This window comes from Mesoplodon densirostris, chromosome 3 (assembly GCF_025265405.1).
Source record: "Mesoplodon densirostris isolate mMesDen1 chromosome 3, mMesDen1 primary haplotype, whole genome shotgun sequence".
Lineage (NCBI taxonomy): Eukaryota > Metazoa > Chordata > Mammalia > Artiodactyla > Ziphiidae > Mesoplodon > Mesoplodon densirostris.
This window is the reverse complement of record NC_082663.1, coordinates 157,228,785-157,249,269: the sequence shown is the minus strand read 5'-3', so window position 1 is coordinate 157,249,269 and position 20,485 is coordinate 157,228,785.

The window sequence follows — 20,485 nt, the reverse complement described above, 5'->3', positions numbered from 1 at the left end:
GTCATGGAGATGTAACATACAGCATGGTGACTATAGTTATTAATACTGTATTGCATATTTGAAAGTTGCTAAGAAAATAGATCTTAAAAGTTTTATGACACAAACACAAATGTGTAACAACATATGGTGATGGATGTTAACTAGACTTCTTGTGATCATTTTGCAATATATACAAATATCAAATCATTACATTGTGCACCTGAAACTAATATAATATTATATGTCAATTATACCTCAATAACTTAAAAAATGAATATCAGGTAAAAGGGAAAATGAACCCCTACCATCAGAACATTCCACTATAGCTCCTGAAAATTAATATAATATTACTATTCCTAGGTTCATTTTACATTGGAATAAAATGAGAACATGTATCTTTAATAAAAAAATCATTATTCTTATGTTGATCTAATTTTTCTGAAAAGTCTCTCTGGTAAACTTTCCCCAGCTTGGGATTGGCTTAAGAAAACAGAAGTTATGGAAACATATGGTCACTGAAGACAACTAATCCCAATCTACATGGCACATGAAGACATGAACAAAAGAATCAGCATTAACAGAATTCTTGGCCAAAAGCAGCCACATTTCTTATTTAAGAAAAATAATATGAAAGTGACATAATGCAACTTCACATTAAGGATGTTAACCAAGAATGGGACCCATCCCTTCACTAGATGCAGATATGGCTCCTAATATTCTAGTTGGGAAGCCTACACCTCATTCTTGCGGTTATATTTTGCAGTTCTATCATCTATTTTTCTCCACAAAATACTCTCTACCCTATAAGAAAGAGAACAAAAATAAGGAAAAGTGAGCTGTTGGCTCAAAAAGGTAGCTTCAACCTGATTGAGACCAAGAAGACCTAAAGTTGTCACCAGCCAGCTCAAAAACTTCTCTCAGGAGCTTCCATTCACTGAATTCCTTAACCCCCAGTCTGAAATATCCTATCCCTAAATCTCTCAGAATGCCACCGCTTCCATATGTACCTAAGAGCCTGAGTTCCCTGTGATTCAGCTCAAAATATGACACTACCCTCACCCTCCTTCTCAGCTGTTTAAAAAGGCAATACTTATAACAAAGCAGGGAAGGGGGAAGAGGAGCAGGGAGAAAAAAAGAATATAGATCTACCACAGCAAAAAGGATGCAAAAAAAGGCCAGTTTTCCCATCACCCTTGTAAAATATCTTCATGCATTACCATGACATATCCCTCCCCCTTCATTAAACACACACACACACACACACACACACACACACACACACACGGAGGAGGGGGCTGTAGCTACCACCTCTTTATCATTCCCCAAAGAATCCACCCCTGTATTAGACACATAACCAGAATTGTGTGTTAGTGAATATGTTCTTGCACAAACCTATTCAATCTTCTCATGTCTAGGTAGAGATCTCCAGTGACCCATCTGCTCTTTTACATGCCTACACTCCCATGTTAAAAAGGTATTATGCCCCCGAATGGTAAACATATCACCTTTCCCTTGAACAAGTCACCTCTGGTAACTCTCCCCAGTGTTGCCCTATTCCCAAGGTCATGTCTCAGATACAGAAAAGAACTTTTCAGATCACTTTTGATGGCCCTCAGACAGCTATCTTGTGGTGCTCCTTGGACTGATGAATTAGCCTGCAGCAATGTGAAAGGGGGTAAGACAGTGAGACAAGATTTGTGAGTTCCAGGTTTCTCTAGTATGACTCAAGTAATTCCCAAGACCAAATTATAGGCTATTGTGTGATGTCTCCACCATGAAGGGCATTTGTAAATATTTAGGATGGTTTTATACAACAAAGAATTATTAACATGAAAGCATAACAATGGCATGTAATATATACATTCTCAGATTATGTAGATAACGGAAAGGTTTTTTTCATTTTAAATTGTGAGATATAATGCATGCACAGAAAAGAACATATTGAAAAGTAGAAGCAAGGTTTTTGAAATATTTGGGGTTTTTAAGTTGTAACAGATATGTTCATTTTAAAGCAAGGTATATTTTTTTGCCTATTGACTTGGAAAACATAAAAAAATATCATCTTGTGATATAAAGTTTTTGGGGTATGTATCAGAAAGTCTTAAAAACTGTACACACTTCTACTGGAATTCCACTTCCAGGAAGTTATCCCAAGGAAATAATCTGACCAATGTATAATTATTTAGTTACAGGGATTATTGCTATGTTTTTAAAAAATCATATTCCCAAATTGGAAAAAAAATGTATCACAGAATCAATGAAATAAGTATAAAAGCAAATGTAAGATCTGGGAAGAAAAAAAAAAGAAATGTATAGGCAGGGTTGACAAACTTTTTCAGTATAGGGCTAGATAGTAACTATTTTAGTCTTTGTGGATCATTCAGCCTGTCACAGCTTTTCAACTCTGCAGTTATAGTGCAAAAGCCACTATAGAAAATATGTAAGTGAACAAGCATGGCACTGTTGCAATAATACTTTATTTACAAAAAACAGGCTGGATTTGGCCACCCTGGCCATAGTTTGCCCATACCCAGGGTAAAGAAAACTCACAAGGCAAATACATAAGCAATCACTAAGTCCAGAAAGAGTGCATAGCCAACATTCACAGGACTTAATTATAAGAGTAGTAGAAATTCAGAGGTTGACTTCTCAACCCCAGTAAGTCTTCTATGCCGTGGTCAGGACCCTATGTGGGAAGGGGTAGGACCTGACACTTGGAATAAGGCTATCTGAGTTGAGGCACTCAAGTATCTTGAATTCTTAGAATGCTCTGAGCCTTCTGGGCATGCAGAAGTAGCCTACTCTTCCCTGTAAAAGGCCAGTGCTTCTCACCATGCTTGAAGATACTGAGACTTCTGCTTCACAAGTCAGCATGCGCCTTACTCAGGGTCCTCCCACACCTCCCCTCAGGTGACCAACAACTAACCTGGCCAGGGAAGTCCTAGGCCTGTTAAGTGAAGAAAGGGACTGTGGGAAAAATAAGCTCCAGGACCTTGCCAACAAATACTGGTGAGAGCTGAAAGAGTATATATGGACCTGGATCCTCCAGGTACTAGATAAAGAGGCCAGGGTGAGCAGGTCGGTGAAACAGAAGCTTGGAAGAGGGAGAGTTTATCAATATGGGAGAACTCACCTGTGACACAGGATTTTAATATCCTGGCAAGGACCCTGAGAGACAAATCTAGTATGCTTCTAGAATTGCTCTTAGAAGCTTAGAAAAAGTGCCATTCACACTATGTAAAGTACAAATGCTGGAAATGCTGTGGGAAATGGTAGAGGAAGGAATCAAAAGACCCAGAAGTGGGCATGCTAGAGGGAACATATTCTATAAGACCAGAAAACTCATCAGCTGACTACGTGTTGTAGGAGGGGCTGGAGGATGTTGCATTTACTAAAGTGATAAGAGAAGTGCTATTGAGAGGGTCACCAGCATCACCAAGAAGCTCAGTGGTGAATATCCTCCAGTGACAGCACTGCCATAGAAGAAGTTATTCAGAAATGGAGCTCAGAGCAGGAAATGGCTATGTAGTAGGTCTAGGCTTCGGTGTACACAGCCCTGCCACTTGGGCTATCCAAGCTGGCTGACCTATTGGTATTAGAGGTATCTGTGGTGGGGAAAAATATGCTATGAGGGGAATTTGTGCTCTATTTCCCCACAACTCTATGCTCCGTTGTTCCAGAGGTCTTCATTCTCAGAGGGAGAGTGCTCCCACATGGACACAGAAAGAGTCCCATAAAACTTTAAGCTACGACTGCTGCCCATTCCCTTTGTGCTGCTTGTGCCAAAGTCAGAATACTGACCCCGACCATTAGGAGGAGGCAGGATTGCTGTTACACGATGGAGACAAGAAGAACATGTTAGACACTGAGATGATCCACTTGGTGTTCCTGGGACTCTATTTTCCAGTCTTGACAGTAAATGGACAAGTATAACAGCGATGACCTGAGAAGGACACAGTGACTAGGGGCTCAGACCACACAGGGTTGAAGGTCTGACTTACTTCACCAGGTGAGTCACCAAGATCAGTAAAGAAGCTAGCCAAAGACGAAGAGAATCTTTCTTTTCCCCTTGGTGAAATCTCTATTTTCCTACCTGGTATGTGAACAATGTGAACATGAGTCATAAAAGTCAGCTGCACTGAAACACTTCAGCCAGTTGTGGAGGAAGGAGAACATGGTTACCAGCTGTGACCTGGGAACCAGCTGTAGTGGAAGGTGCTATATATACTTCATCCCACTAGCCTACCTCTATTCCTCAGGAGAAGAGAACAACCAGAATCCTGGAAGAGTTGTTCTGGATGGAGTGGATTTATATGAAGGAGGTGGATCTGAGTAGTAGAGGAGGATAGAGTGCTACCCAGATCCCACTTCAGGACCAAGGCACTCGTTCCTCCAGCTGCTAGAAAGTCTGGGCTTTGCTGGCTTATAACTCATTCACTCTCCAGAAAACGCCTTCAGCCAAAAGAAGCTTCTTATCTGAAGTTACATGCTTTCCCTGGTGTCAGCCTACTTCTAATGGCTAGTCAATGTGTGAACATAAATATCTGGACTCAACTGGGACAACTGTGAAAGGTGACTTCAGATCTAGATTTCCTAAGAGGATCAGCTGGAGATCACCTCCACCCAACCCTGCTTCTCTTACATTTTTAGAGGTGTTATGCCCCAAAACATTCCTTAATAAACTTCTTGCCACAAATCTCAGTGTCTCGGGGTCTGTTTCCTGGGGGACCCAACGTATAGATTTCTGTTTCTGGGCTCTCTATTCTGTTCCATTGGTTTACCTACCTTTGTGCCAATACCATACTCTGTTAATGACTATAGACTTACTATAATATTAGAATATGTCCCCTACCTTATTCTCCTTCAAGTCACTTGGCTATTTGGGCCCTTTGTAGTTTCATAGATCTTTTAGAATCAGCTTGTCAGTGTACAAAAAAAGTCTCATTCTGATGTTGCTTGTGACTGCTTTGAACCTAATGGGTCAATGTTTAAAGAACTGGCAGTTTTTTAAAAAAAATTGAGTCCTTCACCCAGTGAATTTGGTATATCTTTATTTAGGTCTTTCAAAGGTATCTTAGTAAAGTTTTTATCATTTTTGCCATAGAGGTTTTATGCATATTGTGTTAAGTTTACTCTCAGCTATCTGACTTTTTAAAAATATTTACTTATTTTATTTATTTAGGCTGCGCCGGGTCTTGGTTGCGGCATGCAGGATCTTTAGTTGTGGCATTCAGACTTCTTAGTTGTGACAGCATGCGACTCGTAGTTGCAGCATGCGGACTCAGTTGCGGCAGGCATGTGTAATCTAGTGCCCCAACCAGGGATCAAACCTGGGCCCCCTGCATTGGGAGCATGAGGTCTTACCCACTGGACCACCAGGAAGTCCCTCAGCTACCTGATTTTTTATGTTAATGAAAATGGCATCCTTCAAATTTAACTTTCCAACAATTTGTTACTTGCATATAGAAATATTTGATTTTTTTTACATGATTTTACATCCATCCGACTTGTTCATAATTTATAGGTTATATGCATTTTCTACATATATACACTAACATCCACAATTATGATAGTTTGTTTCTTCCTTTGAAATTCATTTATTTCTTTTTCTTGCTTTGATGTGCTAGGATCTCCAGAAAAATACTGAGTAGTGTTGAAAAAAGCTTAAGGCAATGGAGAATAGCATAAGATGCAGCCAGATTTTGTAAAGCCTTATAGGTCATAGTAATGAATTTGGATTTGTTTTTAATTAAAATTTAAAATTATTGATAGCCTTATATAGAGTAATCAGTTTAATATTTTTCAAAGATTACTAGAACTTCTGTGTGGATAATGAATTAAAGGAGAGTAGAGAGAGACCCAATTTATTTCATGGACACAGATACAAAAATCCTTTTAAAAAAAGTTTGCAAACAACCACAATGACCAAAATGTATAGATATGAAAGTTTTATCAGAAATGCAAAGGTAGCTTAAGTTAGAGAATATCTAAATATAATTTTTATGTTACTATAAAAAGCATATGACCATGTCAAAAGAAGCATAAAGAGCAAATTAAATGCCTACCAAGAATGTGTGTGTGTGTTTGTAAATTAAGCAAATTAGAAATAGAAGGCAACCACCTTAATCTAGTGAAAAGTTGCTACCAAAAACCTGTTATACATATCTATCTTAATGGCAAAATCTTAGAAATATTTCCTGTAAAATCAGACAGGACAGTGTTGCCCACTATTACTGCTTCTATTTATAACTGTCTTAGACATCACAGGAACAGAAGAAAAATAAGTGGTGTAATGGTTGGAACAGGTGAACCAAGTCCATTATTATTTGCAGATGATATGGTCTTATATATAGAAAATCTAAAAGAATCCAAAGACAGAAAATTAGACATAACAAGAGAGTTTAACAAAGTGACCAGACATAAGATTGATATTAAAAATCAATTGCTTTTCTCTACTCTAACAAATGTTAGAGCTGCATGCTCAGTATAGTAGCCCCTAGCCAATATGCTATTAGACACTTAAATTGTGACTAATCCAAATTAAGATGAGCTGTAAGTGTAAAATATATATCAGATTGCAAAGACAGTATTTTAAAAAATGTAATGTATTTTATTAATAATATTTATATAACCAAGTCAACATACAAAACTCAGTTGCATTTCTATACACTAGCAATAAACTAGCTAAAAATAATCAAATAAAACACTCCCATTTACAATAGCATCAAAAACAATAACATATTGGGAATTCCCTGGTGGTCCAGTGGTTAGCAGTCTGTGCTTTCACTGCCGAGGGTGCGAGTTCAATCCCTGGTTTGGGAGCTAAGATCCCACAAGCCACGAGGCACAGCCAAAATAAATAAATAAATAAATAAATAAATACTTAGAAATAAATTTAACCAAGGAGGTGAAAGATAGCTACACTGAAAACTATAAGACAGTGATGAAAGAAATTGAAGAGAACACAAATAAATGTAAGAATATCCCATGTTCATGGATCAGAAGAATTAATATTGTTAAAATGTCCATACTACCTAAAGCCATATAGATTTGATGCAATTTCTATCAAAATTTCAATAGCATTTTTCACAGAAATAGATAAAAACAATCCTAAAATTCATAGGGAACCACAAAAGACCCCAAATAGCGAAAGCAATCCTGAGAAAGAAGAACAAAGCTGGAGACATCACACTTCCTGATTTCAAACTATACTAATAAAGCTATAGTAATTATGACAGTATGGTACTGGCACAAAAACAGACACAGAGACTCATGGGAACAGAATCAAGAGCCCAGAAATAAACCCACATGTATATGATCAACTAATACTTGACAAGAGAGCCAAGAACACTCATGGGGAAAGGATAGTCTCCTCAATATAGGGTGTTGTGAAAACTGGATATTCACATGCAAAAGAATAAAATCGGACCCCCCTCTTACACTTCTCACAAAAGTTAACACAGAATGAATTAGAGACTTAAGTGTAAGATCTGAAATCATAGGACTTCTAAACGAAATTACAGGAAAAATCTTCCTGGCATGGCTTGGCAATGAGTTTTTGTATTGGACACCAAAGCACCAAGCAACAGAAGCAAAAATAAACCCATAAGACTATATCAAGCTAAAAAGCTTCTGCACCAGACACACAAAAATTAACAAAATAAAAAGGCAACCTACTGAATGGTAGAAAATGTTTGAAGCCATATATCTGATGAGGGGTTAATGTCCAAAATGCATAAGAAGTCATACAATGCAATAGCAAAAAACCAAAAACAAATAATCCACTTTAGAAATTGGAAAAGGGCCTGAATAGACATTTTTTTTTCCAAAGAAGATATACATGGTCAACAGGTACATGAAAAGGTACTCAACATCACTAATCATGGAAGTGCAAATCAAAACTACAATGAAATATCACCTTACACTTGTTAGAATGGTTGTTATCAAAAAAAGAGAGTGAGAGAGATAAGTGTTGGCAAGGATATAGAGAAAAGGGAATCCTTGTGCCCTGTTGGTGGGAATGTAAGTTGGTGCAGCCACTATGGAAAACACTATGGATGTTCCTCAAAAAATTAAACACAGAATTACCATATAATCCAGAAATCCAACTTCTGTGTATACATCTGGAGAAAATGAATTCACTGTCTCAAAGAGATATCTGCACCTCCATGTTCATTGCAGCATTATTCAAAATAGCCAAGACATAGAAACAACCTAAGTGTCCTTCAAAATTTAAATGAATAAGGAAAATTTGATATATGTACAGTGGAATATTATTTGGCTGTAATAAAGGAGAAAATCCTGCCATTTGCAACATGGATGAATCTTGAGGGCATTAACTAAGTAAAATAAGTCAGACAGAGAAAAACAAACACTATATGATCTCACTTATATGGACTGTACAAAAGCCAAATTCACAGAAAAAAAAAAGGTAGCTTGGTGGTTGCCAGGGGCTGGGAAGTAGGGGAAATGGGGAGATGTTTGTTAAATGGTACAAGCTTCTAGTTATAAGGTACATAAGTTCTCTGGACCTAATGTACAGCATGGTGACTGTAGTTAACAATACCATATTGTATACATGAAAGTTGCTAAGAGAGTAGATCTTAGATGTTCTCACTGCACAAAAAATAATGGTAACTATATGAGGTGATGAAAGTGTTAACTAACCTTATTGTGGCAATCATTTCACAATATATACTTGTAGCAATCATCACATTGTACAACATAAACTTACATGATGTTATATGTCAATTATATCTCAATAAAGCTGGAAAAACTATATAAGTTACATGTTTAAATGATACTTTGATATATTGGATTAAATAAAACAATTTAATATTAATTTTACCTGTTCTTTTTATGTTTTAAACATAAATATTAGAAAAATTTTAATTATACTCATGAAGAGTTTCCAGAAGAACAGATAGAAGACCTTGACAAATCTTTTCTCCAAAAGAAGCAACTAAAAAACTGATGAATTACTAGAAACAACCATTTCAGAACTCTGGAAATTAAAAGTATACAAGTTGAGAAACATTTATTCAAGAAAAACTACTGAGCCTCGGTAAGAACAATAGGCCTGTGACATTTTAACTTTGAAATTGTTCCATCCTCACTTTCCCCGACTCAGCAACATGGTATTATAGACCTTGCTGGTGCCAGAAGGGATTGATATGATTTGGAGTTCCAAGGAAAAGCCCCATGTCCACAGCTCTGTTAAAAACAATAGTGCTTGGTAGCAAACAGTCAAAGGCCAACACGGAAGCTGCCTAAGGCTGTAATAACAATAGGGGCAAGCAAGAGACCGGCCAAAAGTTTAAAATGAAGGGAATAAGACAGTTCAAATAAGGATATGAAAACTCTGACTTTTTCCTGCTGATTTGGAACGCTGTGCACATGGGTAGGCCTACATTCACACACAGGAAACACCAGAGAGGAGCCCAGTCTACTGTTCATATCTGACTGACATTTAGACCCTGTGCAAGCAAGAAGTGAAAGCCCAGGCAGACTTGTTAACTCCCTGAATTTTGAATGCATTCCCTAACCCATACATAGATCACCTTTGCACTGAATGGAAGCCTAACCAACTCAAAGTGATAGAGTAGGGTAATTAAATGGTTAATTTGAATATCCCACTGGAGGATTGAAGACAGAGAGAGAATTTTAAGGGAGTCTGCAAGACTGTTGTAAGCTAATGACCATGCAAGAAAAGAATCCAGTAACCTAGCAACAATCTACACTACTTGAAGGAAGACCAGGCACATTCAAGCACCAGGCACACTCAAGCCACAAGTCCTGATAATTAAAATGCAAGACAGTAGATATGGGTTCTGAATCTTGTTACATGAATTCAGGGAGTTAATGGTTCTTGAAGAGTAGCATTTCTGCATGTGGCCAAGGCAGGAATATAGGTGAGAGGGGAAAAAAACTAGGTGAAAGGGGACATTATACTGAAACCTGATATGAAGTACCATATTTTAGTATATGTTACCACCCCTCTGCTAATATACGTATGTTTAAATAGTACCATGACAGTCCCATTTAGACCATATAGGGCCAAAGGAGGAACTAATGATGTAAGCCTTGATATCTACCACAAAATGAGGAAGAAGGTGGTCTTCTCCCCTCCCCACTTTTTCTTTGATTATAAAAACATAGCCTGCTTTGTTCTTGGGGCTGCTGTGCTCCCTTGCCTGCCCATTTGTATCTCTCACAAGCATCCTATGCTAATAAGCTCACTCTGCCTATCACTTTGCCTCACACAGAATTCTTTCTGCATTGAGAAAAAAGAACCTGAGCTGCAATAAGTCCTGACACCAGGTGAGTAGTTTCAATTGAAAGACAGTGGGTGTGAGTCCTCTCCTAAGTTAGGGATCATGGGTTCAAGTCCCAATCTGAATTTTGGCTGAGTTCGAGTCACATTCAAGAAGGAGTGCGGTTTCAGCAGCATTCAATCTGACTGACTACTAAGCTATGCTGACCCAAGGTAATCCCTAGGAAGCCAGAAATGACAACAACCCCAGGAGGTGGTATCAGAACAATATATTGTCTAAAATGTCCAGTTTTCAACAACAACAAAAATAAGACGTGCAGATAAACTGGAAAGTGTGGCTATACACAGGATAAAAAGGCAGTCAATAGAAACTGTCCCTAAGAAAGCCCAGATATTGGGTGCAATACATAGAGACATCAAATAAGTATTAGAAATATGTTTAAGTGGAACCATATTTAAAGAGTTAAATGAAAGCTTGACAAAAAATTCACACACACACACACGACCAAATAGAAATTCTGGAGTTGAGAAGTAAAATAACTGAAATGAAAATTTTACTAGAGGGTCTCAACAGCACAATTGAGGCTGCAGAAGAAAGGATCAGCTGAATTTGGTGTAGATCAATGTAGATTATTCAGTCTAAAGAACAGAAAGTTAAGGGATGAAAAAAAAATAATGAATGGAGTCTCAGAGACTTGTAGGATACCATTCAGCATATCAACCAACGTGTAATGAAAGTCCCAGAGGAGAAGCAAGAGAAAAAAGGGCAGAAAAAATATTTGAAGAAATAATGGTTGAAATTTCTCAATCTGATGAAAAACGTGAATCTACACACCCAAGAAGTCAATGAAATTCAAATAGGATATAATCAATGTTACAACACTTTGACACATCACTGTCAGACTGCCAAAGGACAAAGAGAGAATCTTGAAAGTATGTGGAGTATCTTTTGATGTGCTTCTCAGTCATTTGTATATCTTCCTTGGAAAAAATGTCTATTCAGATCCTTCACCCATTTTTAAATTGGGTTCTTTGCCTTTTTATTATTGAGTTGTAAGAGTTCTTTACATATTCTATATACAATGCCCTTATCAGATATATGATCTACCAATATTTTCTTCCATTCTGAGATTGCCTTTTCACTTTCTTGATAGTGTCCTTTGAAGCACAAATGCTTTTAGTTTTGATGAAGCCCAATTTATTTTCTTTTATTGCTTATTCTTTTGATGTCATGTCTAAGGATATATTGCCAAATCTGAGATCCTGAAGATATACCCCCATGTTTTCTTTTAAGAGTGTTATAGATTTAGCTCTTAGCATTTAGGTCCTTGATACATTTTGTGTTAATTTTTGTATAAGTTATGAGGTAAAGGTCCAATTTTATTCTTTTACATGTGGTAATCTAGTTGTTCCAACATCACTTATTGAAAAAATTACTCTTTCTCTATTGAATGGCCTTGATGCCCTTGTCAAAAATCAGTTGAGTATGGACCTATGAGTTTCTGAATGCTCAGTTCTATTCTACTGTTTTAGATATCTACCTGTATGCCTTTACCCTTCCCCCATCTTCATTACCATTGCTTTGTAGTAAGCTTTTATATGGAGAAATATGGATCCTCCAACTTTTTTTTCAGGCTTGTTTTGGCTATTCAAGGTCCCTTGCAATTCTACATGAATTATAGGATCAGCCTGTCAGTTTCTACAAAGAAGCCAGCTGGGATTTTGATGCGGATTCCATTGCATCATTAGATTAATTGGGGGAGTACTGTCATCTTAACAATACTGTTCATCTTCTGATGAACATGGGATATTTTTCCATTTATTTAGACCCTCTAATTTCTTTCAATGATATTTTGTTATTTTCAGTATAGAAGTCTTCCAATGTTTTTGTGAAATTTGCACCTAAGAATTTGATTCCTTTCAATGTTATCATAAATTGAATTGTTTTCTTATTTTCATTGTTAGATTATTCATTTAAAGTGCATAGAAATACAATGGATTTTTATTTATTGATCTTGTATCCTATGACCTTGCTGGACTCATTTATTAGTTTTAATAATGCTTTATTGGATTCCTTGAGATTTTCTGTACATAATTTCATGTCATCTGTGAATGGATATAGTTCTACTTCTTCTTATTCAATACAGATGCCTTTTATAACTTTTCCCTGTCTAAATTGCCCTGACTAGAACATTCAGTACAATGTTGAAGGAAAATGATGTGCACAGACATCCTTGTCTTGTTCCTGACATTAGGGAGAAATCATCCAGTCATTTTCCATTCAGGATCATGTTAAACATGAATTTTCATAGGTGCTCTTTATCAGGCTGAGGATGCTTCCCTGTATTCGTAGTTTCCTTCTATTTATATATATATTTATTTATTTATTTATTTATTTATTTATTTATTTATTTATGGCTGCATTTGTTCTTCATTGCTGCTCACGGGCTTTCTCTAGTTGTGGCGAGTAGGGGCTACTCTTCGTTGTGGTGTGCAGGCTTCTCATTGCGGTGGCTTCTCTTGCTGTGGAGCATGGGCTCTAGGCACGTGACCTTCAGTAGTTGTGGCTCACGGGCTCTAGAACGCAGGCTCAATAGTTATGGTGCATGGGCTTAGTTGCTCCACAGCATGTGGGATCTTCCCGGACCAGGACTGGAACCCATGTCTCCTGCACTGGCAGGCAGATTTTTAACCACTGCACCACAATGAAAGCCGTATTCATAGATTCTTGAGTGCTTTTATCACATTGAATTTTGTTAAATGCCTGTGTCTACTGAAATGATTAAGTGGTTTTTATCCTTTATTCTATTGATATGATGCATACCCTTTTCTCCTCAAATAATTTTAAAAACAACTGCATAAAACAATAATTATAGTGCTCACTTCAGCAGCATGTATCCTGAAACAATTATGAAACATTGTTGGGCTCATAATGTTAAAGATATACTTTACATGAAAATAGCACAAAGGGGGGAGTAGGAAGAGAAACATATTTGAACAGTTTCTGTGTAATATTGGAATTAAGTTAACATTAATCTGAAATTGTTTTTTAACTTAAAATACATATTTTATTCCTCACTTGAAAATATCTGTTTAACACAAAAGAAGAAAGTAAAAGAGGACAGAGGCACCAAAAAAGATATGAGATATATCCAAAACAAATACCAGGAACACCCCACCCCCACCCCAGTCAAAGCCTCCGCCAGGCAGCACAGGTCCTGGTGGCCTGCGTGCTGCCCCCGACAAAGCCTCCTTTGGCCATGCAGGCCCCAGTGGGCTGTGAGCCATCCCCCTCCAAAGCCTCCTTTGGCCATGCAGGTCCCAGTGGTTTGTGCCATGCCCATGGAAGCCTGCACCCCAGATGGCTTACACTAGCACACATGCTCCAGGCCAGCTTCAGGAGCAGAAGCTGGTGAGAGGAACACACGCAGAGGTAGGTCTGACAAAGCAGGTCCAGAGACCTACCTAGAGGTCTTGCAGGGCTTCCTGGGGAGTCAGGGGTTGACTGTAGCTCTCTGTGGGTGCAAGGACAGTAATAGCGGAGGCACCAGGGAAATTTTTACTTTTTAAATTTTTTTTATCTTTTAATTTTATTTTTTACTTTTATTTTTAAAATATATTTATTTCTACTTTTTTGAACATAATCATATAACGCTTTTAATAAAGGCAAATAATATAACACAACAGGAGCAAGATAATTCAAAGGAACATCCAGGAACAAGCTTCACAATGTCCTTATTTGCCTGAAGACATGATTCATCATCTCTGAATGAAACTGCTGTTATTTGTGCTGATGCACATGTGCTTGTAGAAACTTGGTTTCAGGAGAGCTCAGGCAGAAGTTTCCTGCAGAGTCTAGTCACCTAGTGAAGATAGGATATCTAACTGATTACCTCAAGTGAAAATTATCAATAAACAAATTAGTCATACTTTCGACTCAGGAATTCTTTTTTTTTTACAACTTTATTACAACTTTATTGGAGTATAATTGCTTCACAATGGTGCATTAGATTCTGCTTAATAACAAAGTGAATCAGTTATACATATACATATGTTCCCGTATCCCTTCCCTCTTGCATCTCCCTCCCTCCCCCCTCCCTATCCCACCCGTCCAGGCGGTCACAAGGCACGGAGCTGATCTCCCTGTGCTATGTGGCTGCTTCCCACTAGCTATCTACCTTACGTTTGGTAGTGTATATATGTCCATGCCACTCTCTCGCTTTGTCCCAGCTTACACTTCCCCCTCCCCATATCCTCAAGTCCATTCTCAAGTAGGTCTGTGTCTTTATTCCTGTCTTACCCCTAGGTTCTTCATGACATTTTTTTTTCTTAAATTCCATATATATGTGTTAGCATACGGTATTTGTCTTTCTCTTTCTGACTTACTTCACTCTGTGTGACAGACTCTAGGTCTATCCACCTCATTACAAATAGCGCAATTTCATTTCTTTTTATGGCTGAGTAATATTCCATTGTATATATGTGCCACATCTTCTTTATCCATTCATTGGATGATGGACACTTAGGTTGTTTCCATCTCTGGGCTACTGTAAATAGAGCTGCAATGAACATTTTGGTGCATGACTCTTTTTGAATTATGGTTTTCTCAGGGTATATGCCCAGTAGTGGGATTGCTGGGTCATATGGTAGTTCTATTTGTAGTTTTTTAAGGAACCTCCATACTGTTCTCCATAGTGGCTGTACCAATTCACATTCCCACCAGCAGTGCAAGAGTGTTCCCTCTTCTCCACACCCTCTCCAGCATTTATTGTTTCTAGATGTTTTGATGATGGCCATTCTGACTGGTGTGAGATGATATCCCATTGTAGTTTTGACTTGCATTTCTCTAATGATTAATGGTGTTGAGCATTCTTTCATGTGTTTGTTGGCAATCTGTATATCTTCTTTGGATAAATGTCTATTTAGGTCTTCTGCCCATTTTTGGATTGGGTTGTTTGATTTTCTGTTATTGAGCTGCATGAGCTGCTTATAAATTTTGGAGATTAATCCTTTGTCAGTTGCTTCATTTGCAAATATTTTCTCCCTTTCTGAGGGTTGTCTTTTGGTCTAGTTTATGGTTTCCTTTGCTGTGCAAAAGCTTTGAAGTTCCATTAGGTCCCATTTGTTTATTTTTGTTTTTATTTCCATTTCTCTAGGAGGTGGGTCAAAAAGGATCTTGCTGTGATTTATGTCATAGAGTGTTCTGCCTATGTTTTCCTCTAAGAGTTTGATAGTTTCTGGCCTTACATTTAGATATTTAATCCATTTTGAGCTTACTTTTGTGTATGGTGTTAGAGAGTTAAGTGTCAAGACACTTTTTAAGAGGGACCTCATTAAAATGGAAAAGAATTTCTCATTTGACGTAGGTAATTTTTATGAAATTGCCAGGACTATCTTTTGAAATGGATTTTATTACTTGAAAAACTTTATTTTTTTTTTTACCTAGAGTTTGATGAAGAGATGCTAAGTAATACTGAAGAATGGAAAGATAGTATTATGCACTTCAACAAATCAAATTGGTAGGTCAATTCTCAGTTACCAATTTTATGCCAACACATGTTCAGTATAGTGGGTCATAATGCTGATGATGAGAGTCTTTTTTCACTAAAGAATAGTAGTGGACAAAAGAATGAAATAAGGGACTTCCCTGGCCGTCCAGTCGTTAAGACTTCCCCTTGCAAGAGAGGGGTTGCAAGTTCAATCCTTGGTCGGGGAGCTATGATCCCACATGCCTTGCAGCCAAAAAAAAAAACAAAAACAGAAGCAGTAATGTAACAAATTCAATAAAGACTTAAAAAATAGTCCACATTAAAAAAACTTTAAAATAATGAAAGTTTATGTACAATTTAAATGGAACACAGATTATAACTGCATTAAATGTCTAAGCAAATTCTACAAAACCAGGAACTGTTGAGATCCAAACCATCAGGGAAACATAATTAAAGAGATGTAATTTAGATATGTAGAGTTTGTTTCAGATAAACAATAAATTATTTTGTAGTAGAAGTATGTCCCATGTAATGTTTCTTTTATTTTAATATATGTAGTTGATTCTCATTATTTGCAGGAATTAGGTTTTATAATGTTGCTGAAAACACTGAATTGGTGACTAGTTACTCATCACTCCTAGGAGAAATAAGGTTGGGTTTCTGTGAGCCTCTGGTTCACAATACTTTCATCAGCCAATCAGCCCATAATTTTTGAAATGTGGTTTTCTGTTTACAAATACCTCATCTAGGGCTTCCCTCATGGCGTAGTGGTTGAGAGTCCGCCTGCCGATGCTGGGGACACGGGTTCATGCCCCGGTCCAGGAGGATCCCACATGCTGTGGAGCGGCTGGGCCCGTGAGCCGTGGCCGCTGGGTCTGCGTGTCCGGAGCCTGTGCTCCGCAACGGGAGAGGCCACAACAGTGAGTGGCCGGTGTACCGCAAACACAAACAAACAAACCTTATCTAATAAACCTTGTTGATTCATTAACATTCACCTCATGACCAAAAGCACTATTACTCATGTCTGAATGAAGCTTATCTAACATTCATATTTTCTCCATAAGGTGCATGATAACTTTCTTGCCTTTAGAAACACTACATAGCACTTCAGCACCACACTTAGGGGCCATTTTAAACAGGGAAGCCACCAAGAAAAAGCACAAAAATGTACTATTAAATAGACTGCGGAAAAGGCACTTCTTTTCAGTATGAGAACTGGAAAAGAAGGCAGAGCATTGCCTTGCTTGACTTCAGCTGGGAATGTACACATTGAGAAATTTTTTGCTGCTCTGCTCATGCCCATGAATAAGCATGAAGGCACTATGAGTATTGATTTGGGGGGTTACAAATAAATTTTAATGAGTAGCTGAATCCACCAATAATGAGGATTGGTTATATATAAGTATTAATTGGTATGGACCTATTTCCACAATACATTGAGAAGAAAAGTTACAACATGAAACTTAACTAAAACTTTAGAAGCATTCCCTTTACAAACAGGAATAAGGCAAGGATGTCCCTTATTGTTGCTTCTAAGAGAGAGAAGGTGGTGAAACAGAATAAAGAACAGAGCCCTTTGGGTCCAGGAAAAATCTCTCACTGGTGGTGAACTGGGATGAGGTTCAGATGGAGGTGAAACATCAGCTTATGCAATAGCTGGAGGCACGTGAATAGTATGGGGACAATTGCAGTTGTAAGAGTTATTGAGTTGTCTGCCTTTGGTCAGTTGTTTTAAAAGCTCTGAAAAAGGAAACTGAGAAGATCAGGTCAGCCAGCTGTCAACTTAAGGCACACTATTGACTCAGCTGTCTCCTGTAGCCACAGGGAAGACTGTGTTGAAAATTAGACCCAGGGCAACAAAGCTACAAAGTAAACTGAGTGCATAGCCTAAATGGTCTCTAGGCTAAAGTTCAGAACTCTGAGAAGCACGTCTCTAATGTATTTAATATATTGTCTTTCCAATTCACTCTCTAACCTTTAGTTAAATATATACGTATCCTCGAAAACATGTGGTGTAGTTGCAGTTTTTAAATATCTGCCTAAATGATATTGTTTTATAAATCACATTTTCTTCTTCATTCAACATTAACTTTTTAGGTCTATTTATATTGCTATATGTCAGTTTAGCATAAATTTAGCAAAATTGTTCATTGCTTTTAACTAATGTGTAGTATATATCCATTTTACTTATATCCATTCCCCTAGTTGAGTCCTAAGGAGATGAAAGCCAGTAAGAAATTATGTGTGATAAGAAATGATTGGGACCTTCAGAATTGTGAATTCTGATACAAAATTTCAGTTCTTTTTGTTTCTGTGCTGTACCCACCCTCTGGTATTCTCAAAATTTTAAGCCTATTCCTCAAAAAAGGTACCTAGTCTTTGGAGAATCAAGGAGAAGTCTGTGTCAATACTTGGTACAAAATGTTCTGAAGCAAAGACAGCAACTGCAGATGAGATGGTATAAGGGAACTGAGGGATAGAGCCAGGAATGGGAATTTAGAGTGAGAGGTGACAGGAAGCCACCAGAGAAGTTAACACCTCTATAGAAATCATCAGAATACTCTGAAGGATACTGTACTTCCTACAATTACATGAAATAGGAGCTTGATATTTATACATTAAAATAAAAGGTAACCCCAGAAGATTTGGAGGCAAATATATATTACATGTTTTCATATGCTTATGTAGGATTCTACAATATTCATAGGAAATTTAGAACTTGGGAATTTACTTAGGCAAATATATTTTCCCTTCAGTGGTTTCACTGAATGGTTGATAGTTGAGACTATTGGTAGCAGGTGTTGAGAAACTAATTTATTAACCTAGTTCCAAAGCCCTTTCATTAGAGGTAGTGAAAATTGACAAGGAGATTGGAAAGATCAGCTTATCCTATTCCCCAAAGAACCTCTGAATTAAATCACTCCTGGCACCCCTCCACTCCCCACCTTTGATACACTGCAAAGTGCACTGTGTATCAGGGAATGTTTCTGGCACTGTTTGATGATTGGATCCTGCTTCATGGTGTGCTGTGTGACTCTCCTCACAACCAGTCTCAGGAAATATTGGAGAAACCTGGGATGTTATCCATCTTAGGCAGCATGGGATGCATGGGAGACCCTTTGTGACTTGCTGTTGAACAGTGAATAAGGCACCCTGGGACCTTTGATGACCTTGATGTGCTGGAGATAAACTGAGTCATTGTTTCATCATGAGGAGCCCTTGATGATATATCACCTTGAAAAGTGATTTTTTTAAGACGAACTCCTTTGATCTTGCTGAAAGATGAACTCAGCCTGGCTTCCCTAATGACTAAGTAAAGTAAGTTGTTTTGTACTTTGCTGTATGAGTTGAAGCAGCCAGTAGAACGGGTTAAACACAAGAGCTTTGGAGCAAGTAAGTCCTGAGATTGAATCTCGGTTCTGGTACTTGATAACTTGACTGCAAGCAAGTAACCAATGATCACTTTACAGTGTTGCTTAGATTATTAAATGAGATCATGTATACAAAGTAGTTAGCACCTAATGAGTATTTAATTGATAGCTAAAAACACAAAAAAATCTAATTAAATACAGATTGGTAATTATCAGTAATAGCAACTTAGAAATTATAAACCCATAAAGGTTTATACCTTTGTAAAGATTTCTCCATATAGCTGACAACTTTTGTTAAACGTAATTTACACAACAATTTAGACTTTTACTCTGGAACTCTGCTTTCAGGGATGACTGTTTCCTATATCTGAAGTTAAACTTGTAGAATGTCTGTGCTAGAATATATGATAAGAATATTCCTCTGGTTGCTCTTCAAAGCTAAGATTTTCTTTATATATGGTTTAACTGAAGGATTTCTTAGACATACTTGTTCTTGTGTTAAGAGAAAGTTACCAGATTAGACAGTTTTTAGGGTGTTAGTAGTAGATTCTGAGAAATTAGACAGACTTTTTATTAAATCCTCTGACACAAGGTATTCATTTTCCAGGTAACTGACTTAATAGAAAGGGTTAAGGTGCCAGGTAAGATTATTAAGCCAACTGGCCCAGGGATTCTGGGAGTAAGTTTCAACCTTTGATTTAATCCAACTTAACCCAACTGAGCAAAACAACCAAAAGCAGCTTCCATAAACAACCTACAAATATGTACTGGGTTGTACCACTGAGATACCAAAGATAATATAAATCAGGTCCTTGTCTCCAGTCGAAGCACATAAGCCACAGAGAGTAAATAGGAGCACCATACCTGTCGACCTCCTCCTGATCATGACACACTTTCAAATATTAGACCTTAATATTTAAGTGGCAGACAAACTTAAATATTCAAAAAGACACTAAAATAAGATAGCAGCAACTACAAAGCAGACTCCACTACTGGGTAACATTGTTTTGGGATGTCTATAAATCCCTCTGTAGGGGGCCTTTCCACTTGGCTGTCTTTTAACTTTATATTGTTGTTTGAGCAAAACTGTGCACTGTCCTGACCACATTCTCTTTTAGCCTCACAAGACAAAGATCCTTCATGTGCCAGGAAAAAAGGGGAACTTTTCTTTGCTGCCAGCTTAATTTATGCCTCTATATGCCTCAAGCTGAGTCCCACTCTACCTCGCAAGATGGCCCAGTCTACTCAGATAAACATTCCAGCTGATAGATGTCCCTGAAATAGTAGGTGTAATCAATTGTAGAACCAATACATTTCACACTATGGGCAAAATTGGTCATCATATTTTGGTGGTTCCAGGCACACCAGTGTGC